The 24,144-nt window shown below is 46.5% G+C and overlaps 2 pseudogenes; both read right to left on the bottom strand.

Moving 5' to 3' along the window:
• Positions 1 to 12,840: 12,840 nt before the first annotated feature.
• On the bottom strand, positions 12,841 to 14,406 carry LOC100726511 (U4/U6.U5 tri-snRNP-associated protein 1-like; annotated as a pseudogene).
• Positions 14,407 to 14,525: 119 nt separating this feature from the next.
• Positions 14,526 to 19,693, bottom strand: LOC100726235 (pre-mRNA-splicing factor RBM22-like; annotated as a pseudogene).
• Between the last annotated feature and the right edge of the window lie 4,451 nt (positions 19,694 to 24,144).

The raw sequence follows: 24,144 nt of genomic DNA, 5'->3' as shown, positions 1-24,144 counted from the left end.
GGCCAGGCAGCTGCTGAGGGTCATGATTGCGCTGGCTCAGAGTGCGGGCGCTGCCCACCGTGTACCTACCAGGGGAGGCAGCCTGGACCAACTAATTCAGGGTGCAAAGGCCGAGTCCTTGCCCCCAGGGGCTGGGAGACAGCGCTGTGCTGTCCTTCAGGTTTCCAAGCCCCCATGAGGTCAGACTAAGACTAGATTTTAGCTGAACCAAACCCCAAACCTCCTAGGTCTCGACCTTTTTTTTTTTTTTCCTCAGTACTAGATACTAAGCCCAGCGACTGTGCTACTGAGCTACATCCTCAACCCATTTTAAGGTATTTTGAGACAGGGTCTCAGTAAGTTGCTAAGTTGCCCAAGGTGGGCTGGAATTTGCAATCTGCCTGCCTCAGCCTCCCAGGGTGCTGGGATTACAATTGTGTACCACTCATATGCCCAACTAGGATGTGTATCTTCTAAAACACTCTTTCCCCATATAGAAGCATTGTATACTATAAATATATTCTGATAAAAATAAAAATTGAAAAGGCACAGCAGCCAGGAACCGCCCCCCCCCCCAGACACGCACACAACAAACTGGTCCCAGTCAAATCCATCACTGTAAAATCCTGCCATTCTCCAAAAGTCATAGTAAAACGATATTAATGAGCATAAAACTAATAAAAACACTTGGAGTGAAGCCTGGCTTGTCATGATTTCCCTTGCCGTATTGAATACATAGTAGGTCTAAAAGTAATTTCTTGCAAAAAAAAGTTATCTGAAAATAGAATATCTGGCTCTCTTGGTTCTGGACTTTATTAACTATGAATCTATTAACTATGAACTGTGAAAATGTTTACAACAACGTCAAGGATAAGAGTGCAAATCTAAATCTTGCTGGACATTAAGCATTGGCTTTCACATCCGAGCACAAATTCACACATGGACACAGTTCCATGTTTTCACACTTACAGTTGTTTAAGATTAACTGAGATCATGTACGAAAATATTCTAACTCAGTACATGTTTTTGAGTGAACTAATAAATGGTTAGAAAGAGATTATATTCTGTGTATGATCAAAATAGTTAAGACACGTGCCCATAAAAAGTAGGAAGCTTTATCTCCACAATTCCCTTGATAAAACATCTCTATCTTGGACTTCCTCTAGGAAACCCAGCCAAAGACAGAGTCCACATGTAAGGATTGGAATGTAGATATAGCATTCTTCATTCAGTGGGGCTAAATTGGAATGAATCTACAGTTGTGTAGCCTAGCAGTGGGGGTACAATTTGAGATGGGGGTGCAGTTAGTGGGCTTCCTCATCGCGCAGAGAGTGTATGTGTAGAAACTAAGGTGGCAAGGACACCATTAGAGGGCCTCATGCTAAGGAAGCGGTGTCGAATGGGCAGTCTGGCATGGACCAAACATCCCACACGGGTCAGCATGGGATTATCACTTCCGGTGTGCTGGATCACTAGCGCCTGTAGGCTGTCAGGCAGGCACAGAGAATACGCCACCACCAGACTCAGGATTTGAGGTGGCCTGGCTCCAAATGCATCTCAGGATCCTCTTTCATGTCCCGAGGTCAGTGGTAGCTGGACAGAAAGAGGAGCTCATTGGACAGCTGAATACCAAGTCACGGGGAAGGGGGTAAACTCGTTCTGACATTCCCGGGGGCAGATCAAAGGGGTTATTAGTGACCGTCAGTGAGGCTCTGCTCTTGGCCACATCTTTTCCAATTAGAGAAAATGAGGTCTGTGCTCTGTGGTGAACCAAACCAGAACCAGGGTCCCTAATGAGTCCCTTGAAAGGGTGGCAGTGAATCAGTTAAATTGGTCTAACCTTTCCAGGGGTTGTGATTTACTCTGTTACAGCAGGAGCTATAAAATTGTCATGCATTTGATCAGGAAATTTGCCCGGTTTGCATGTGAAAATGTTTACAACAACATCAAGGATAAGAGTGCAAACCCAAAATAACTAATATCTAATATAAGGGCTGATGAAGAAGCCTTGGAAACGTCACAAAATGAAGCTAAAGCCATCATTAAAGAATATGTTATGACAAACTGATTAATGACCCACCCATTTTTATGACATATCATTAAATTACAAAGGCAACTTTTAAAATAGATTTGGTTATAATTTTTTTAAACAGTCTAATCACATCGAAGGATGGTGAAATTTTATACACAATATTGAGTTGTCTGCATTCAAGAGTTGATTAGACTGGATTTTGCCTTTATGCCTTTATGCTTTTCTGTACGGCAAATGGGTCTATTATATTTCAAAGGAATTAAGCCATCAGATTGCTGTGCTGTTTGTGCAAAATGCTTCCAGTTATCACCAGAGTGCTGCAAAAGTCTTTGCCTAGAATAAAATGCTTGGGGGGGGGTTTCTTATCTGCTGGTCACAAGACAGGGTCTCATCAACTTTGTTGATCAGGGGTCTGTACTATTTCCCCCAAATCACATAGCAAATCTGTAAAAAGAGACAGAATGAAGACATTTAGTTCTTTTCTTTAGAACAGCAGTGCCTGCTATGATGTAACGTATCATCAGAATTGGGAATTTTCTAATTAAACCAAGTATAGATTTCTGTGGCCTCATGATTCCAATTCCATTTAAAACTATTTAGAGGATTCTCTCTTCTCTCACACTGTGCCTCCCTGTCTCTCTATCTTCCCACTGTTCCAAAAATATCTTATGAGGGTTATCATTTCTTCTATTTCTGTTCTCTTGTTTTTCTTACAAAAAACATAAGCAACGGATCAAAGGCCACCTGGCTGGTGAGAGCCAAGGTTTATGTCTCTCTCTTCCTCTGCTTCTCTTCCCCACTTCTTTCCATGCCTCTCTTCCATTTTTATTGAGGTTTTGGTTTTGGAAAGCATCATATTGCTCACATACCAGAAACCTCATGAGTGCTAGGCCAGAGAGATTCGATTCAGGGACCGGGTCACCCAGGGAAGAGCTGAGCCTCCAAGGAGAGGTTGATGGCCAGGAAGAGAGGAAGCCTGGGAATTGACAGCAGGGAGACACTGCTGTCTCCAAGCCTGGGGGAGGGGCTGTCTCCCAGGAAACCCGAGTCGCCTTGCGTTCAAGGAGTCAACCTGAAAGGATGGCAGAGCTGCGGGATGGAAGGCGCCTGGGTCTCCGTGTCACTGTGAGGAGGTGTTCCCACCACCAGCTGGGGGCGGTTGGGGGACCCCATGGAGCTGGCCTGGGTGGCTTCCTGTTTGTGTGACTCTGTGCAAGTGGCTTTCCTGTGAGTCTCTTGGGATGACAATGGAACCTGTGTTCCAGGGCTGCCAAGCCAAGTGTCGGGGACCAGATACAAAGAGGACACTTAACATGGGGTCACTGTGGTCATGATCAGTATGAATCAGAATTGCTCAAGGATGGAGAAGAGACTCGTGGTCTCTGGTCAGCTCTCATCATACCAGGACCCCTGAGACTATCTCACAATAGGAGAAACACCTAACCAGAGTTGTGGAAGCTGGGGGTTCACTCCTGGGTTATTGCAGGAGCCCCCAAATTTTCTTACCTTCCCCATCTCTTCTACACAGCCCCACCAGACTCACCATCCCCAAGAGGTGGGTACTCCATCATTCTTAAATGACAGTGTTTCCATGCCCCTCTCCCTCCCACGGGCAAGCCATATGTCTAATTTAAAGTCCCCATTATGTTCTGTGCATCTGTTAGACCTACCCATGCATCAGCACCACTGGCCACCTGCTAGACACCTCCATCCTTGGGCCTGACCCAGATCTACCAAATGGGAACCCTTGGGGGAGCCCAGGAATCTGCATTTTAATAAGCTCCTGGGTGGGTCTGATAGCCTTGAATATCTGCACATATCTAACCCTTAAGGTTGTCTAGACTTCCAGATGCTTTAACCCTTCTAAAGTGACTGACCACCTGCCTCCCAACACGCATCCTACATCTGTGCCACAAAAGTCTGTGGCACCAAGTGACTTCATAACCAAGCAACCTGACATTTATTGAGCCCTTGCTGTATACCAGTCCCTGTGCTAAGCTCTGTGTTTAGATTTTCTCAGTGTCCTGTCTGGGGGGCAGGTAGGTACCTTTAGTCTCCTACCACACCCAGGATTTCTAGAGGAGACCCAAGAAAATATGTCCAAAGTCCCACAGCTAGGAGCTGGTGGAGCTGGGATGCATTTCCAATGCTGGTTCCGGCTTGGGGCTGTTTCCTAACCACTTATTACATGTTCAGCAATTCGGAACAGATGGCAACTATTTTGAGCCTTACTTCTTTCATCCTTAAAATGGGAACTGATTCGATGAACCAGGAGTGAGTCCTTCCTGGTGGGAGCCCTTGTGTCAGAACTGGAAGGGACATGAACACAAGCAACACCATGTGTCTGTTTGGCAGCGTGGTCCATGGGATCATGCACCAAAGACACTTCACATTTCAAAAGTTTTGATTGGTGCTGTGTGTTACGATTCTCCCACTGATACTATAGTCCATTTGGAAGAAGCTTACCATGACGTTGCAAGGTAAGGCCAGCAGATTCAAGTCCTCCCAGTGGTGCGTTACCAGTCATGGGTAACCATTTGTGTTTCCACAATGTGTACACTAACTTTCACGTACCAGCAGTAGAGCTCAGTAGTGGCAATTGGCACTGTCCAAAAATATTTCCTACCTGGGTCCTGTGCAGATAAAGTTTGCCGACCCCTGATCTGTTTCACTGGCGTACAAGAAGAGAGTTATTTATGTTCTGTCTCCTTTTTGCTACATTTGGTTTCTAAATTTCTCCCATCCTTCTCAGATATGGTGGGCAATGATATTTCCATTCATGAGGTGAAGCTCTTTTCTTTGGGGTGGCTGTGGTGTGGCGTGAATTCTACATGGATTAAATTTTTCCCAAGTGGGTATCAGAGGGTTGAAGAGCTTATTGTCAGGAGAAAGACCACGGATCACAGGTTAATTCCTATAAAATGAGAAATCTCTGTGTAACAGATTCTTTGAATTCTCTGTGTTGCTCCGATTACATGATGAAAAACCCAGCCCTCTTCTTCAGTTGCATGCAGAGCTAAATAGATTTTCTCTAAGTGTATCATAAGGAAACATTTATTCCCTGGTGTCCCAACAACTGGAAATGTGAGGTAGCCAGCATTTGGGTGGACATGGGCTTTAGCAGAGTGGTTAAAATTAGGTTTTGGAGTCAGACAGCTCCAATAGCATCTTTTGCCTGGGCCATTATTGGCTGTATGATCTTGGCCAAGTGATTTAACTCACCCAGCCCTTCCCTGCAGGTACACGAGGAGAATATAGAAGCATTGACCTCAAAGGGCTATTATTAGAATTAAAGGGAATAATGTACCTGACACAGTTAGCCCAGAGCCTGAGGCTTGCTAAAAACTCAGAAACATTTGTAGCTATTTGTAGAGACTTTCTTTTCACAGGCTGATTGTCCCTTATCCAAATTGCTTTGAACCAGAAGTCTTTCACATTTGAGAGGTTTTCCAGATTTGGGAATATTTGCAGTTATCAGCTAAGTATCCCTATTGCAAAAATTCCATATCTGAAATACTTCAAAATCAAAACTTTTGAGAATAATGTCAGTACTCAAAAAGTTTTGAATTTGGGGGTATTTCAGATTTCAGATCTTCAAGTGAGTGATGCTCAGCCTGGGTTCTTATCCTACAAGCCCAAGTCATGTATTCTAAGAAATTGCTGGGGGGGGGGTTGCTGTTGGTTGATAAACTCCCAAATAGCAAACAGATGCAGCCAGGTGGCGGATGGCTTGGGCCTCTATCCATAAGTTGCTTGCTGTGATGCCCACCGGCATGCTCTGTGTTTGACTTTCTGGGCCTGGAACGGTCAGTGCTGGGTAAAGAGAAGACCTTCGTGAAGTCTCAGTGACCTGACTACGCCCATGAGCCCTGCCTCTTACCATGAGTCCCAGTGAGGGTACTGAAATCACTCAGATGAACACAACGTGAGCAGACAGGGCCTAGAAACATCTCTCCACCCCTGGCTTCTCCCCGCTCATCCACGAGGACCCTCACTCCTCTTCTGAGTCTCCAGAGCATTTGGAAATGGATGCTCCCTGCTGAGCCTCCAGCTGCGGTACATACTGGATGGCCACTGCCTTTTGATCCGGAAACATCTGCCTCCCATCCCTCAGGAGCCGGCTCCCAGCCCCAGAGTCAGCCAATCTACATGTCTGCAGCCTGAAATATTGATTCCCAGCTTAGGTAGAAGCACCCCTCTCTCCCCAGCTCCTCCCTCTGTCATCCCTCTCATCACAGGGCACCCCAGCACTTTCTAGAAAACTCTGCTGCAGACTTTTAATTTGGGCAGGAACTGGGGCCCAGGGAAAAGAGGTGACGGAAGAAAATAAATTCCCCTTCACATAACAATCAGAGGAAGACAGCCCTGAACAATGACCAGACCATCCTCACGGACGATGATGACAGCCGTTTCGAACTTATCACGCCCCGGCACTATATTAAGGCCCTGAGATTACAGCCAGGTTCATTAGAGAAACATCTGTTGGAAATCAGCACGGAGCAGCAGATATGATTGCTAGGAACGCAGTCTGGGGCGGGGGTGGGGAGACCACTTTGCTGCTGGGGAAGAAGTCCAGGAGACACAGTTCCTGATGTTTTTGGCTCTTGTGTGGCTCACCTTCCCTCCTGCCATAAAACCAAGGATCTTCATTTAAGCAGGGTCAGCAATGAGGTGCATTTTCAAGACCCGAATGTCAAGCAAAATAACAGTAAGAGGAAAAGCTCTGGCCAATTAGAGCTTAGTGTATGCCGACTACAAAAGTTAAGTCGTTTTCTTATCCCATAAATTCTCCCAGTGACCCTGTCGGGGTACATCTTAAATGTTATCCCCTTTTACAGCTGAGAAAACTGAGGCTCAGAAGCAGAAACTTTGCCCAGGTCCAGTATCCAGTAACAATACTGGATGGGAGGGAGACTGTTGTTTTCTTCAGACCGAGTTTTCCTGGGGTACAAGACCTCTAGAGGTTGGCCCCAGGCCAATCTGGTCTGGCTAATTTGGACTTTGGGTTTACATCTGTCTGGTAGGCTTGTTTTCTTCTCCAAGCCTCTGGACCACTTCCTTCATTCTCTGTTTGTTTATTCCGTCACTGTCATTTATGAGGACAATATATTTGCTCAACAGCTACCAGTGCCAGGCACCGTTCTGGGCACGACAGAACAGTGAAAAAAATGCACAAAAATCTACAAGCCCCTGTCTCTGGGGAGCTGTTTTTGTAGCAACTCTATTGTTATAATAATTACTGTGTATCCAGCTGTGTATCCCTTCTCTTAAGACAAGTAAGTTAAGTCTAGATATTATTTTTTAAAATTTTATTTAAAGAAAAACAAAACAAATAAACAGTAAAAGGGTACAAGTAATACAGAATAAAAAAATAAACAGTAAGAAATCACTAGTTAATAGATTACATATTGTCATCTTAGAAATAGTTGTTCAAGTTACAAAATTAAAGCATACAAAGTGGACATTCAAATAGTGAGAATGCAAACAGTTGTGTTCAATAATCCAACAAAAACTTAGTAATATGGTAATCTATTTTACACATCTAAACACACTTGCAGTTGTATCCTTTAGAGCACTTACTTTTTCCCTCTTTTTACAATATTTATACATTTTGGGTTTTATTACTCCCACAGTCCTTATTACTATTTTTGGAAGAGAATAAAACCAAATATGACAAAACAAAGCAGTCAGTCAAAACAAAGGATGGACACAGGACATGATGTAAAAACAGAATACAAGGTAATCAACAATGGTTACCGTAATGCCTCTTGCTACCTTAAAAATAATTGCCTATATCATCAGGTATAATAAAATTGAACAAAACAGTACAGAACAAAACCAATAAAACCTAAAGATTGGAGACATTACAGGACTTCAAAAGAGGATAATAGTCAAACCAGAATGGGCATCATAGTGAATCTTATTGCCTTCAAAGTAGTTGCCTATACCCTCAAACTTGATACTATCAAACAGAACAGAAAAGAGTAAAATCAGTCAAAACAAGATGGTGGGGGCTGGAAGTTTAGCTCAGCGGCATAAGTACCTGACTTGCAAGCAGGCAATCGTGAGTTCGATCCCTGGTACCGATAAAAAGGAAAAAGACAAAAAAAAAAAAAAAAAAAAAAAAAAAAAAAAACCAAGATGGTGAGAGCAATACAGGGCTTCAAATTAAGTTAATAGGAAATCAAAATGGTTACTATAATATATCCTGCTAATTTTTAAAATTTTTTTCTCTTAATTAAAAAAATAATAATAAAATAAATAAATTTTTTAAAAAGGGGGAGATTGAGATAAAAGAGGATATAACAATATAACAATACAGGTCAGAACAGAACAATTTAAGTAACATAGTGTTTCACCACAAGATAACCCAACTTAACAGTAGTTACCATAGTGTCTGAGTCTAGGTATTACCAAGAATAAAAGAAATCAAGTGATCTCTCTATGGCTTTTGGTCCCATATCTTTCTGAAAAGGAACAGGATTAACTTCTAGAAGGATGCATATGCAGAAGGCTCATCAACTGTGTCATGCCCACTCTTTAGTCTAGAAATAGGATGTCCAAAGAGGCACTGTGATCAAAGCACACACAATCAGGAGGGTTATAAATAGGGGAAACTTGGACTTGAGTGAATTCCTGTGGACTGCACTAGGAGAAGCTCTGGCAGTTAAGAGTTTGAAGTTTAGCATGGACAGACGCAACACATGTGCTGCGATAGAGCAGGAGCACGGACTTTGGAACTAGCTAATCTCAAGTCAAGAGTCAGACTTTACACTTTCTCGTTGGGTGATCTTGGTGCATGTGTTTTAACCTCCAGGTATTTATTTTCTGGAAGGTGAGTATATGGATAAAAGTAATTACCCATTGCCTGAAGCAAACCAAAGCACTTAATGACATCATAAAGCCTGCTTATCGAAGGAACTGACCTTTCCTTCCCTCCTTTCATGTTTAATTAGCAGCCACTTTTATAGACTGATTATATTCCACGAACTGTTTTATGAACGTACACACATGTACTTTGATTCCCTTGCTCTAATATCCTCTTTTCAGATGGAGAAACTGAGGCAAGGAAAGACTAGTGAGCTGGTCCAGAGTTTAAAGACAGTCTCAGGGCTGGGATGTGGATGCAGAGCAGTGTGGAGTAAAGGAGAATCTGTTCGTGAGGACTTCAGTCAAACTGCAGATGAAAATCCCCACACCCAGCCCTCCAGACAGCATCCCAAGTTACCAGAACTGAACAGCAGCCGGGTGGCCAGTGGCTGGGGGTTGGAGGGCAGGGAGAAGGCTGAAGGCTAAGGAAAGGGGCAGCTTTGTTGTCAGGGTGCAGTTAGGGTTTAAGGAGCCACAGCCACAGTTGCGGTGTATTTACCTGAGTTGGAGAAATTCCACCCACAGGTTCCCCATGCCTTCTCTCACCTGCCGGGAATTTGAGACTTTCTGCAAGACCTCTCAGGTTAAATACAGAAGCACAAATATATTCTGGTCTCCTAAGGGCTGTTTTTCCACAGGGATCCTTGGACAGTGGAAGCTGGCCCCATGAATGGTCACCCTGGGGCAATTGGCATAAACCCAGAGCTGTGGCCACATCACTTACTAAGCACAGCTGGCCTCAAACGTGGCTCCCTGCGCCCAGGTGATAGGTGTTGCAGTGGGGGGCGGTGAGGCAAGATGGCCAGCCAATGGGCAGCGAGGACAACCCCCAGGGGCAGGATAAAGGCCCCTGTTGGGGCGCTCTGTACTTTGTGCTTTGTCTGCTGTGGAAGAGTGTGCTCCTGCTCTAGAACTGGGTGTTCCTTAGGGGTTTTGTTCACCATCTCTTGGGCTGTTCTAGCATTTCAATAGTTTCAGAGGGAATCTAGACAACCAAGGAGAAGGGGTCTTCTTCCCCTGTGGCTGCAGGACTATGTTACTGTTTGGCTTCTTGACGATAGCCATTCTTTCAATGTATAAATAGGGGAAAAAACAGGGTAGACACTGGGAAGTCGGAGGTTCTTCAGATGGAAAAAGGAAGCAGAGATGGGAAAGGAGGGGTTGGGAAAGGATTTGAAGAAAGGAATTGAAGGAAACATTGGAAACAGCTTTTACAAGTATGGAGGGAAAGAAGGATTAAAAAAGTGCAAAAAAATTGACACTATCTACATGAGCAGGTTCCCTGGGGTGAATTTGACTGCCACTATGTACCTCAAATCTGCACTAACACTTTTTTTTTGGTGTCAGGAATGAAATTCTCAACCTTGCATTTCCCAAGCAGGCACTGACACCGCTGAGCTGAAGGTCCTTACATGTTTTTTTAGAACCTTTTCTCTACAAAACCTGGGCAGGGGGTTTGAATGTCAAGATCAGGTGGCTCAGTCATGAAGGAGGAAGGCTCTGGTGTCCTGCAAGCTAAGGCCTAAAGGGGAGATGGCACAGGAAACTGAGGTGTGTGTCCCCGCATGCACACCAGCAAAGGCATGCGTCCTCCTCTTGGGAGTCTGAAGAGGGATGAGCGACTGCTCTCAGTACCATCCTTGAAGCCCTAGCCTGGAAGGGACCCAGTGCGCTGCTCACCTGCAGGCTCTAGGTAGTAGGTGGGACAGGGTGGCAGGGATGCAGCTCACACCTCAGCCTGGGCGGCCCTGAGGTGGCCCCAAGGTGGGTTAAATTGCTGGTTTCCTACGGGCCATGGGCTTTCCATGGCTGCCGCCCCATCCTGCTGTAGTGTGGAAACCAGTCCCCAACTCCTGCCAAGTTAACCAACAGCACCTGGTGCTGACCCAGAGCAGCTGTGAGGACTTGGGTGCTGCTGAACTTTGCTGAGTGCTGGCTCAGAAGCCAGGCTGCTTCTTCCTGGGGTTGAGGTCAGGGGCCCCAACCTCTATGCAAAGATGGGGGTGTAGCAGGTTGAACAACACGGTGCTCTCACCGAGTGATGAAATCCTGGCAGTGAGAGGACATGGATTAGAGATCATGTAAAGGGGTAACTTGGGTAACTTTGTGGAAGGGGCTGGGTCCACTGCTGGTTTTACCCCTCCCCTGTCTGCCCAATGGCAGCATCAGCTGTGTGTGTGGGGGCTGGGTCTAGGTCCTCACTACTCTGCAGGTATCTCTTTCCCAGCTGGCCTATATTTTCCCAACCCCTTGGGTGAAGGGTGCTTGGGGTACCGAGACCTGAACAAAACTGCTCCCGAGAGCCTGTGAAAATCCATGACAGATCTTGCCAAAGTGAGCCACTCTATTTTATGCAATCACAGCCATATACTCACCATGCTTGTTAACAAGTACACATTGAATCCCTCAATGAAGCCCTCAGACAGATCTAGGCAGTTGGGGGTGGCCAGGCCTAGAGCCTAGTCAGGGTTTCTGCCTGATTAGTGTCAAATGTTGGCTTTTATGTTCAAAATTTTCCAGCTGCTGTTGGGAGGAGTCTTAACTAGAATGAGTTTCACGGGTGGAATGAGGGGTCCATTTAGAAACCAACTCATGTGTCCTCTTTCCTGTGCAGGCTCCAGCTTTTCCTCTAAAGGATGGCTGGGGGAGAGGGATGGTCTGGAGGGGAGGGAATGGGAAGAGGTGATCAGGTGTGATGTGTGAAGACAGGAGTCATTCTGTAATGCATGCATGTGAAAATTCAGATGGGCAGGGAAGGAAACCTGTCCAAACAGCCTGCTTGATGCTTCACACAAACTGGAGATCATAACAGTTAAGCAACACGCTGAGGCTCACTTGCACCTGACTGAGGTTACTGGGCTGCATGTTTGAATCTTGTGTATGCAAGAAGGCAGCCGCTGTGTTCTGGGTGGGTGTGGGGCATTGTGGGGTGTGGGTTTCTGAGGTGCTCATGGGCAGGGGACAAAACGTTTGCTGACCACTTCATCCTGAAGCAAATCTAAAGGAAGCTGTGGCTCTAACTTTGTAAACGCATGTAACCTTGTAAACAGAGTTGTCCAGTTCTAACATTTGTTGCTGGTTTCAGGAAAAGGAGCTCACTCTGAAGCCTTGGGCTGAGAATGAAGCCATCTGAGGACAGGCTCAGTGACTCTGGCTGTTGAAAAAAATGGTGCGTCTGTACAGAGCTCAGGGCTCCACAATGGTGAATGAAAGTTAAAACCAAAAGTAGCTTCGGATAGTTTTTTTTTTATTGAAAATTTAGAACAGCTGGTGAGAGGGGGGTTGCACAGCACTTCCATTCAGAGTTACAGGGGAGCAAAGCGATTTTCACAGGTGGCTCCGGGTTTAAACTGAGCAATTAGAATTCAAGCTTCTGATCCAGTTGAACGTAGAGGGCTTCATAGAAACAGATGGAGGGAAACCAGTTATTCTAGACTGTCAATTTCCTCAGAACTGAGGAGTTTCCTAGGAAAGGCTGCCCCACCCTCGCAGCAGGTGACTGCATCCCAGTTGGCTGAGGACTTTAGTGTCCAAAGTATTCACTTGCACTCTAGGTTCTGCCAATTGTTCTTGCAGGATTCAATATACTCATTCTGGCTTAAATACATGCATATTACTATAAGTGCAGAAAGTTTCCATACTCTTACATGAGAAAACACCCTGAAACTGTCTCTTCCAGTCTACATCTTAAATTTCTAGGAAATTGGTCCAATTAACTTCAGATTGTGAGCATTACAGGCTTTAGCCCTTATTTATCAAGAAAGTGGAAACAGCTAATGCCATGCACCCTCTAGCAAGGTCATAATTATACAATGTTAAGTCAAACTTGATACTTTAGGAGGCAACTAGAATTTTCCATAAATTTAGCTAAACTACACAAAGTATTTCATATAAAATAAGTCTCATAATACAATGGCAAATACCAGCGTGATTTGGAATTTTTTGAGGGAGGTTTAACCTTAAAAGGGGGAGGAGACTAAAGGCTGGCTGGTCACTTGGTGATGGCACAGCGTAGCGAGTCTCTCCTGGGCCTTCTCCTCCCAGAGCAGAGCACCGTGCCCAGGGGTGTCTCTGGAGCTCAGTCTTCAGCAGAACCTCCTCCAGCTTCCTTATCCACTGCTCAGTCTTCCTCTCGCCTGAGCCCTTGGCTTGGAAGTGTGGGCTTGCTTCTGACCTGTCTCCTCCACACAGCAGATCTTAACGTTGGGCTTGTAGCTGTCTTGAATTTCTGGGTGAAGCCATGGTACTCTCCTGTCCTGTGGACTTGTCTTCGATGGCCATCTTGGCCTCAATGCAGTGAACACAGCTGAAGGCAGAAACTTGCTGTGGGCCTTCACCCAGGTGACCTTGTGCACTGTGGTCTCCAGCGGACCTTTGTTCTGATACAGGAGCAGGGGTGGTGGCCAGGCATCTAGTCATGATGGGGTCCTCCACTGCCCAGGATTGTGGTGGAGGAGGTAGGGAAACCCTGCTGCTCATGCAGGTTGATGGTGCTCTGGTCCATGTCCTTCACATCCGACTTGGAGCTGCTGTTGGCTGAGTGCCTGCCAGCCCGTAGGTGTGCGGATCCCCCGAGGTGTGGCAGAACTTCAAGGTGGCATTGAACCCGGTGGCCCCCTTCCAGTCGGGATCCTCCTCCTTCCAGGCCCACTGCTAAAACCCCAACTAAAATCGCCAACCCTTGAGCTGCTGCCCCAGAGCTGCTGTAAATGCTGAGGCCTCCACATTCACTGCCCCTTCTCCAGCTGCTTCTACAACCCTAGCTCTGCCTCTTTCTCCAGTGCCTCTGGGGACCCAGGTGGCACAGCTCCCCCATCCCCATCACCACTTATGTCCATGTTCTCCACACGCATGTCATCCGATGGCAGGGGCTGGGGTGCAGGCTGCTCCTCTGCATCCTCGGGACAGCGTTCTGTCTCTGGTACTCAGCATCGACCCCAGCCCCGCAGACTTGAACCAAAGTCCCCATCTTGAGTCTGGTTCCCAAGGGACGGCACATCTGCCTCTATGACCACCTTTTGCCTTTTACAAGTTTTCTTCACCCTCCGCTTGGTCTTTTTCAGTATCTCCTGGGGCATCAGGTACTTGGAGGCCAGCTGGGGTCCCACTGAGCTCAGGACACTGCCTGTAACAAACCTAGTCCAGTTCTTCCTGCTCACCTTCCCGCAGGCGATTGGCTGTACCATCCTGTAGTAGCTGGAAGGTGTGCAACCACTTGCCCTGCAGTTGCTCATACTTGGCAGGTACAGAGCGAGGCTTTTGCTGTGCCAGATTGTCCACACTCTTCTCCTCTGTAGGGCGGGCAGTCAGGCTGCTGCTTCCACCGCTCTCCATGTTTTCTGTCTGCTCCTTATCCACCAGGTTCATGTTCACCAGCACATGTTCCTTGTCCTGCAGGGTGAGGATCAGTCTCCCCATCGCAAAGGACTCCATGGCGTGTCCCACGGTGAGGCCCTGAGGGGTCCCAGGGATCCTCTGAAAGGAAGCATGGCTGTCATTTTCCCACTGCTCACATCTGAACACATTCGGCTACCATGGAAACCAGAGGCAGGAACAGTGTGTTTATTCAGGTACTCATGTAGTGGATTTTAAAGTCCTGCTCCTTCCCAGTGCTCCAGTGGTGAGAATGTGCTAGTGGCTGTTTTCAGGCATGAGCTCCCATCCAGAGGATCCTGAGAGGGACAGTGAATTGGCCCTGGAGCCCTCAGAAAGAGAGGGGATGGCCCAAAACCTTGGGCTGGGGGCATGGCAATGTTCATTGCCCGAGGACCCCTGGGGGGCAAGGTGAGGTTTCCTTTTCTGCTGTTGGAGGAGGGAAGAGTTGGCAGCCTTGGAACAGGCTAGATAGAGCTTGATTCTAGAGTCTGGTTTCGTCCTTTTTCTTTGCCCCGGCTGCCTGGGATCTTGCTCACTTCACGATGAGTCTGCTGCTGTTGACGATGGCCTTGGACTTCTCGTTAAGACTTCTCCGCAGCCACTTCAGAGCCTGCCTTGTGGCCAACTGGATGAAAGGACACTGCTGTCTCTGTATGACAGTGATAGTCCAGGCCTCTCCCAACTGGTAGAAGTGATTCCTGATGCCTGTCTCAGTGATGGTATCACCCAGACCACCAACATAACATACAGCATGGTCTTATCTCAGGCGGGTCTAGGCGAGGCACTGTGGGAAGCTCGCTTTTAGAAGCCTACTTTTACAGGGTCCCTGATGGCATAAAGCCAGTCTTTAAAGATTCTAATCAGCAAAAAGGGGGTCATCTAGGCCTGTAGGCATCTCGTGTGTTTATGGACACTTCTCTCTCCTTTCACCCAGAAGGACCAAACACGGGGCTGATTCCTCACGGAGCAGGATGTGGCCTGGGCCAGTTTAAGCAGCCAGGAGGTGTAGCTGGTGGACATAGCTTTTCCCAGGGTGCCAACTGGCCGTGTTCCATCAATTAGCAATTTGTTATTCTTTGTGTAGTTCTTTGACATCTGGCTTGGGCATGTCATCTTTAAAGACCAGTCCAGCATCTAGACGTTAGGAGAGCAGGCCATACTCTAGGTCTAAGAGGAAAGCCTGGCAGACATTCACTTTGCTGCAGGTTTTGCACACTTCGGTCTTGAAGTGCATGCAGACCCCAGGACACCAGCGAAACAGTGAATGGTCTGGCACAGATCTTGCATTCTTTGACATACTTCACTTTGGTCCTTTGGAGATAGGTGTTCTCACCAAGGCACATCTGGCATAGAATCGGGAAGCCCGCATCCTCCCAGTTGTAGGTCCTAGAACCCAGAGGTTGCCATTTGGAGAGTGTCGGCTGGGCAGGAGGGCAGCAGGTAGGTGCTCAGCAGGAAGAGAGAGGACCCTCACACTCCTGTCAACTAGCCTGTGAAGACTGGCAGCAGATCAAGGCTGTGGCTTTAATTCCTTGGGCAATGTATAAATGTATAATCCTGGAATGCTTCAAGAGGGCATAGATGACTCTATCCCTATAGTGGCAATCTGAAATCTCAAATGCTACTGATAATCTCAGCCCTCCATTTTATCCCTTAGGGAAGTATACAGACCTAGCCGTTGTGAAATTGTCCCCAGGAGATTGCAGCTGTAAGAGGGATGAAGGTGACAGCTGGAAGTGAGGTCTGAACACCAGACACCAAGGCTCTGCCTCTGTTCTTAAGCCTTCAGCAGGTGATTCATGTGACTTGTCTCGGGTGTTCAGTGTCCCTGAGGCTGGCCTTGCTCTGTGCCCTGATCTCCATCTTTAGCCGCTGCCCACAGTGAACTTGGATTATATCAACAGAAAAACTAGGAAGCAATTTCCATTTCAAAAAACTGCACTATTGATATGGGGGGGGGGGACTCCCAACCTACTGGATGTGTAGTTAGGAGTTCATGTTCTCTAAAACTGAAGCATTTTAGGAAAATAGAGACTAAGCAAAATACCCTTGAGAGAAAGTTGTCAGAAAGGGTCCTGAGTGGATTTGGAGGATTCTTTCTTGAAAGTTTTAAACAAAAATCCATTGGTCTTATGAATCAAAATTGGTGCAACTCCAAATACAAATAATTCATTATTTTTGTACTTTCTAACCCATTTTTAACCCAAATCCCATCAATTGGGGGCACAAATGTACTCTTAATTGTATAAATGCCAAAATTGCAAAGCACCCCTTCAATGGTGAAGGAGAGGCTGTGATGTTTACTGAAGATCATGAACAATGAAACGGTATTGCGGGCTCAAAGGCACACGGCACACCACGCAGACAAGTCTGAGCTTTTTGGGCTCGAGAGACGAAAAAGAGGAGAGCATGCAGTTTGGTCTGGAGTTGAATGGGATGCTCCAAAGGCGATGCTGCAGCTCAGGTGGTGGAGGAGGGTAGATCCTTTGGGGTGCCACCCAGGCTCTGGGAAGTGTTGTCTTCAACATTTGCTCCCTCAATTTTCCTAAGCTGGTCTTTCCACCCATGGGCAGAAGCCAAAATGGGGCAAAGGAAAGCTTTATTTTTGCAGAAGTGGTACCCAGAGCTGGGTGATGGCTGACTGTGGGGCTGTAGTGGTCCTGTTCTGTGAACTACAAGGTCGCAGGGCCCACTTCATTGCTGCCGGATGGCTGCTTCTGATTGGGTATTGGCTCCTTGCTCAAGGTCTACAATGAAAGTCTTGGTAAGTGTTGTGGAAACATCTCTTGGCTGCCCTCTTTAGAGTGGGTTATACAAAGGGGAAAAAGACTAATCTGAGTACTATGACTGATCAACTGCAGTCTAGGTTCACTTCTTAGGGGGATCCTACATGGCTCCTCCCTGCCTGTTGTGGTCCTATAGCTACAGTAATTTGGGAGGGATGGCCCTGGGGTGCCACCTAGTCTCAAGTGTGTGCATGGGAGTGAATTCCTCAGCCCCCACCATCTCCCCTGTACTAACAGCACACCTTGTACTTCAGTGGTTCTGGATTGAAAATGACTAATCTGAGCTGCTCGAGGTTCTTCCACATGAAGTATTTAGAGAAAAACCGGTTTATTTTTCATGTGAACTTCTTCAGAACTGGATTCCTGGGAGGGGGCTGCACTGTATGTTGCCTGGGTTACTGGGTCCAAAGTCCTAGCTCACGTCTAGGCATATTTCAACTCCCTGCAATGATCACTCAAACCTGTCAGGCCCTCCCCTCAGCTGGCTGCCTCAAATTTACCTTGGATTTGTGACTTGTCACCTGTCCCCTTTGTGTTTCATATATATTTACACATTAAAGCTTAAAATGGTTTTATTAAATAGTCCCTTGTAAACATTGGCTCTTTTCTAGTCTCTTCTGGTTCAGCATCCAGTCTTTGCCCCTGTACCTACCACATGATTATGATACAGGGAAGGATGAAGCACTTAACTACCCGTCTTCAGATTGGTGACAGCCTGCAGGATGGGAATGGTTCCACAGCCACTTCTGAGTCACTGGGGAGCCCATATTGGCACATGGCACTGAAGTGGGTCCCACCAGCTTAGTCTGTCTGCAGTTGCTCCAAACAGTCTCTGATCTGTTCTGGCCCAGCAGACAGGTCCACCCTCCCAGCCTTTGCCCACTGGCAGCTCCATCACTTGACTGCCTTTCACCTGGGGAACCAGGGTCTCCAGCACGTCTCCCCTCAGGCCTTCCTAGACCTGGCTTTCCTCTGTTACCAGGTTGGGACGTCTTCAGTCATTGCCTGGGTGTGGTAGTACCTCCCTTGGGGAGCTTCACGTAGCACAGAGATCCTTGGCTGCTCTTGGGCACAGGCCTTCAGACCCCCTTGGCCTGGAGCATGTTTCCACTTATGCTCTGAATGCTGAGTACTCCCACTGGTCATGTGTGACTTATATTCTGGCGTGTCTTCCTCGATGAGGCTGCTGTTCCACTTTGGAACTTTCTATTGCCCCCAGAAAGTTCTGCTTGCTTGGCCAGGATGCAAGTTCATGGCAAAGTCCTGCTGGGACACAGGCTGCAGGCAGTACGGACAGTCACCATGCAGCTTCCCACTGCTAGACAAATTCAGCCTGCACATTGTTGAGATCAAGGCCTTCCACGTTCCAGTAGGATTCTGTCATCAGAAAGTACCACAACTCCAGGCACCAGCCATTAGGGTTGGTCTTTCTTATCCTTGCTCTGCATCTAGCCTTGTGGGGAGGGGGCCAGGAGGAGCTAAGTTCTGGGCCTTGGTCAGATCAGAACCAGCCTTGAACACTTTAAGCCTCAGTTTACCAGGCTATTTCCCATTTGATAGAATGTTGCTAGTGTCCCACAGCGTGGGCAGCCCATAGGTCTCGCTAGGGACTGCCTCACAGCTGGCTTCTGGCACTTTCTTGCTCCAGGGTTCTCTGCCCTTTCCCACTGGAGGTGCATTCTTTGTGGATTATGGGGCTATCAAACGTGGAGTCAACACTCGTATTCTCTCGAGAGACTAATTCAGTCTCTCAATAAGCTTCACAGCCTGGTACAAGATCTCATCTGCCAAAGCCTCTGTGGATGGCTCAGAGTGTTACAGGGAGCTGAGTCAACTAGAAACACTATGTAGGCAGTCAGACAGGGCTAGGCCCTTGGAGCCAGCACAGAAGCCCAGGTATCCTGCAACTTTGGAGAGGAGACTTGACACCTGTGCTGCAGGGCAGATTGATGATCTAAGTGGTTATCTATCACGTGAAAGCCAGAAGGAGCTGCTAACCTCCCCGTACAAAAGAAGTCCTTATTCTGTGTTCATTTCTGCCTGTTCCGTGTCTCACTTCTCCATTGGATTCCAATTTAATCAATTTTACCTGAGCAATTACAATTTTATGGGTCAACCATAGTGTGTTCTGTCCCACCTCATGCTGGCCTGCCTTACGAGTTCCCATCATGGACCCACTTCACCTTGTGGTTTTGCTCTATAAAAAATTGCTAGAGAAGCAGGGCCCTAGGCAACCTGGGGGGTGGGCCTACTATACCAGGGACAGAAGCTTTCTCTCACATACACTGCTCTTGATCTCCACTGTTCCTAAAACTCATTCTTTAATTTTAGAGAATACAGACTCGTTCCGGACATCTAGTAGGCTGGGAGTGTCTGTCCCCTATATGAAGAGGTCTGTCTGGGTCAAGGGCTGCCAGGATAGTCATTCTTGGTCAGTGGGATGACCACTTCCTTTGGGGACTTCACACACTGCAGCACCCTCCCTCACAGGGTCTTCAGGAGATCCTCCTCTGCAAGCGTCAGGTCCCCAATTCAATTCCTGGTACCAAAAAAATTTCTTGAGGCTGCCTACTGCCTCCAGATGGACATACTGGTGAATGGGAAAAGAAGCTGGGGCAGCTGGCTCCAAATAGTCATCAGACTCTGCCATCTTGCCTCAGGGCAGACCTGCGTGCTGCTTGCTGGGAGACTGAGTTTGTGCTCCAGTCACTGGGTACCAGCTGAGGAGCACGAGAACTATCTTTCCCATAAGACTGCGGAATAGAGCTGTCCCTCAATGTAAGACTGTGTTTCACCAAGCATTCTGGGAAATGTAGTTTTTCTGTGGTACCTTGAATCTTTCCAGTAGTCCATTAAGTGCCTGGGATTAGATGTGCACCACCACACCTAGGGTGGGACTACCTAGGGTAGTTCCTTTGCTTTTTGTTTGTGGGAACTTGCAAGTTTTTATGAACACTTGTTCTCCAGGGCAACACTAGATGGTCCCATTGGGCCAGGAATTGGCTGAATTGCTCCTATGCAGTTGTATAGTTCATTGTTCTTGGTCAGGATTAATAAGACATGATCCCAGACCCTAGAGACCACTAAGCTTACAATACCAGAAGGTACATAAGGCCTCCCATGGAAACCTTAATGTGGAATCAAAGCCCAGTTTGGGAGTGTCAATCATGAGGGCTACTGCCAAAACTGGCTCTTGGCAAAGTTTTTTGCTAGAGGTCACTTCTAGGTTTTGGCTAGCCCCCTCAACTTTTCCAGAGGCCTTAAAGGTCTTGATGAAGAATGAAGAGGGTACTTTATTTCTAAAGCCTTTGTAAGCCCCCAAGTTGAGGTCAAAGTCCATTGCTGCTCTGAAGGGACTGGAGCATAACAATCAAGAGAATGATTGAGGAACCTCTTGATGACCCTCTGTAGCCTTCCCTGAACAGGTTAGAAGAGCCTGATTCCAGTCTGTAAACGTGCCACTTAGGACCAGTATTAAAATATCGTATTGTCTCCCTCATGTGGGGAAAAAACTAACATGTACAACAGACACTGAAAAATGAAAGGGAAAGAAGTTGCTCAAAAGAACTAGGATGGGGAAAGGAGAAAAAGACACAGGTATTACATACGTACGTGGATGTATATACATACAAGATAACTACTGATCCCTAAATTCATCAGGAATAAACTTATGCTCTCATTGATCACTTTTCCATGCCTCAATCCTGCAACCTGAACTATTTATTTCTAAGAAAATATGCAATATATTAACTAGTATTAACTAGTACTGAAATTCTGAATCATTTTTGTTAACATAGTTCATAAAATAAGGTATATTAAAAGTGTATCTTACGGGATTCTGAAGTCTTTAATATTAATGACTTTACTCTGATTGAAATTTCCTGTCATGCAGAATGTTTGATCCTTAATCATATCCCTATAAAAGGTTACTTCACCTCTGAGTACATACTGTACATAGGCTCTAAATATGGACGTTGAACTGTTACCTGTTTAAGAAAACATAACTTTATAGGACTTAAATGTATATATTAACAAATGTGCAAACATTCTGTCATAGCAAAGGTATTTTAGGGTTTAGGTCATGTTATCTTTGTTTTTACTACGTAGAAAAACCAAAAGAAATGTGTAAATGGATGATCATGGCTAGTGTCTAATACTAGATGCTGAAACGTATTCAAATCCCCTACATGGTGAATAAAATGTAACTGCCAGTCTTCTCCAGGGTATGACACTCTGCCCTGCAGATTCTAACAAGGGAGGTGGTTCAGGCTTGCCAGGGTTATCAGAGGCACAGTGGGTGAGCTTGGCAGACCTGAGAGGTTATACTGTGCAAATCTTATTTAGCGTCCATTTGCATGTGGATAGAATCATGAAGGATTTTTACTGCTGCTCGCTGTCCCTTGAATGGCCTGGTTTTTGTCTTTGAAATGCCACCAAAGTCTCTTGTGCTAAGGCCATTTATATTCTTGGTGTGAGGGTATAGACTGGTGTAGTTGGTAATAAGGCTAGGGTCTGGAGCAGTTGTAAAGGCCGCCTTTCTTTCCCATCAGCCTTTTGATTTCCCGAAGACTTCAGATATCTCTCTGGTGTCTCTTGTAAAGAATGACAATGACATGCCTGGGAAAGACAGTCTCTAATTCTAGGAAATCTCTTCCGAATAAGGTAGAGACATCATTGGACATTGAAAAACTGATTTTTGACATGTGAACATAGCTTTCCTGCTCTTTCGTATGTCAGACTGAGTGACTATCATAAAATAACTGTCCTGTACTGGTTTCCTTGTGAACTCTGACTACAACATAGCCCTTGGAATTTAACTGCATTCCCAAACAGACTAATATTAAAGACTTGAGAATCCCATAATCCACACATTAGGGCTCGACCTGGGTCAGAAAGGGTTCCAGTCGGCAAGTGGGTCGTCTTGTAAATACCACCTTCTGCACTATGAAGTCTCCAAGAGTCTGCACTTACATCTCATGCATAGGCTGTAAAAAGCTACGGTCTTGGAGCCTAGTTTTCCTAGGTGTTGTGGTGTACTATGTTACAACATCCAGGAACAAGTCCTTAGACCCAACAAAATGGTTTTAAGAGACAAAACCAGGTTGCCAGTTGGGAAGATCAATTTCTACAGGCCCTGGTGGAGTCATTCTATTTTCTCTGAGCAATTCTGAGCACAGATGTGATCAGCCACTAACCCACAAAAGCTGCTGATCATGGCAGGACCCAGTTGCTGCTAGATAGGAGAGTCATGACCTTGTGTTTGAGAAATAGCAGCTTTTCCAAAACTCGGCTTCTGAAGGTTCTTGAGATAGTTACACTTAACTGGTTTCAACAGCATTGGCCACTGGTCTTTCTGAGGGACAGGGCATTTCCAGAAACGGTACCCATTCTAAGTGAAGATCCAGAGATGGAAAAGTCCTCCAGACCATTCTTCCTACAAATAGTGGGAGACAGAGACACATCTGAGGAGATGCTGGTTAATCTGAGCTAGGGCTGCCCCAGGTCCTAGTATTAGCAGCCCTGAATCTTGAGGTCCTTGCTTCTGTTAATCATGTTTCTGCCTTAAAGGATACAACTGCATTAATTGATTTACTGATGCCTTGAGTAACTTCATTCCCATTAGAGTTTAGGGAATACATGCATTCGATGTTGCATGCTGACAGGCATTGATTGAGAACCAAGATGAGAATGAGCATCTGTCTGGACCACTAAGTCATCCAGCAATTGACCTGTCTCATACAACACTGGGAGCCTGTGTACAGGGGCCTGGCAGAGGCAACCTGTGGGTCCAGTGGCCACTCCAGCTTCATCTGAAGCCCCAACTTCCAGCCCTTCATCTAAATTGTGTTCCAGCACTGCTCTTGGCATCTGTGAGGAAGCCTTCTTCATAACGTTTGGGGCTTACCCCGGCACATGCCAGCCTTAGCAGGAAGAGCCCAAACCTTCCTAGGATGGAGTGGGCAGGTGAATGGCCCTCTTCTGGAAAGACCCTATAATGGGCTCCCATAATCCCAACCTCTTGGCCAAAAGCTTACTGTGTTTTTGAATCTTGGGAATTTAAGAGGATCTGAAAGCTCCTTAAGCAAGAAAGGCCAGAGAGGGTGCACAGAAGTTTGATGCAGGGAAGGTTAGAAGATGCTGTCTTCAAGCTCAAGTGAGCTAGAGCATAGCAGAAGTCAGAAATTGATTTCCAAGTGTTGAACACTGGCCCCCATAGGGCGCAAAGATGTTACTGTTTTGAGTCCCAGTGGAGTCAACTGCCAGGTCAGGGGCTGTGACTTTTACTGGATCCAGGTGGACTGAACACAAATGCACACTTTAGTTTGTATTTCTACAGCGAAGCACAGGACAGGAACACATTGGCAGTAAGTGGTTCAGGAGATTGCAGAAGTTCTAGAATGGGTAAGTTCAGGGTCCGAGCTTCCAGGAGTGGTAAAGCAGCTTTGGAGACCCTGCTGTGGAGTGACAGGATGCACTAGGGATGACAGAACTTTCTAGCTCCTTTTCTGTGTTAGTGTGAGTTAAAATGTTGAGTTGAAATGCAGTCCTTCAGGAGAGTATACTGAGACGGCTTCAGGCTGACACTATCCCTAGAGCGCAAAGTCCCAGAAGTCAGAAGGACTTGGTTCAGTTAAGGGCCCTTTCCCCTTCTCAAAGCAGCTTTTGTCTTGGGGAAGGTTCCAGATACAAACACCAGGAAAACTTCCCCGTTTTTTTCCCCATCCTGAACTCACCCTTTCCTAGTAGCTGAACTAGCTCTTGGGGCTCCTGGCCTGCTCTAAGCCTCACATGTGGACCCTCAAATAGGAGGTGCTGCTGGGAAGGACTGGCAGACTGGCATGAAAACCTGTTTTCATTTAGATTGAGGAGGGGTTGGGGATATAGCTCCGTGGCACAGCACCCATCTGACAAGCACAGAGTCGAGTTCAGTCCCTGGTACCGGGGGATAAAGAATAGACTGAGGCTTAGATGAACTGAAGAGCATAGCTCCTTTTTGTCCTCAGCGGACATAACCACAGCTGTGTCAAATCCACATTTCTTTAGAATATTTCTGCTGAATTATTTGTGTTTTTACTAAAAAATGAGGGATGAACAGGAAAG

The sequence above is a fragment of the Cavia porcellus genome, unplaced genomic scaffold (assembly GCF_034190915.1).
Source record: "Cavia porcellus strain 051 isolate PalLab524CR breed Dunkin Hartley unplaced genomic scaffold, mCavPor4.1 scaffold_16, whole genome shotgun sequence".
Classification (NCBI taxonomy): Eukaryota; Metazoa; Chordata; class Mammalia; order Rodentia; family Caviidae; genus Cavia; species Cavia porcellus.
This window is presented reverse-complemented; position numbering and strand designations above follow the sequence as displayed.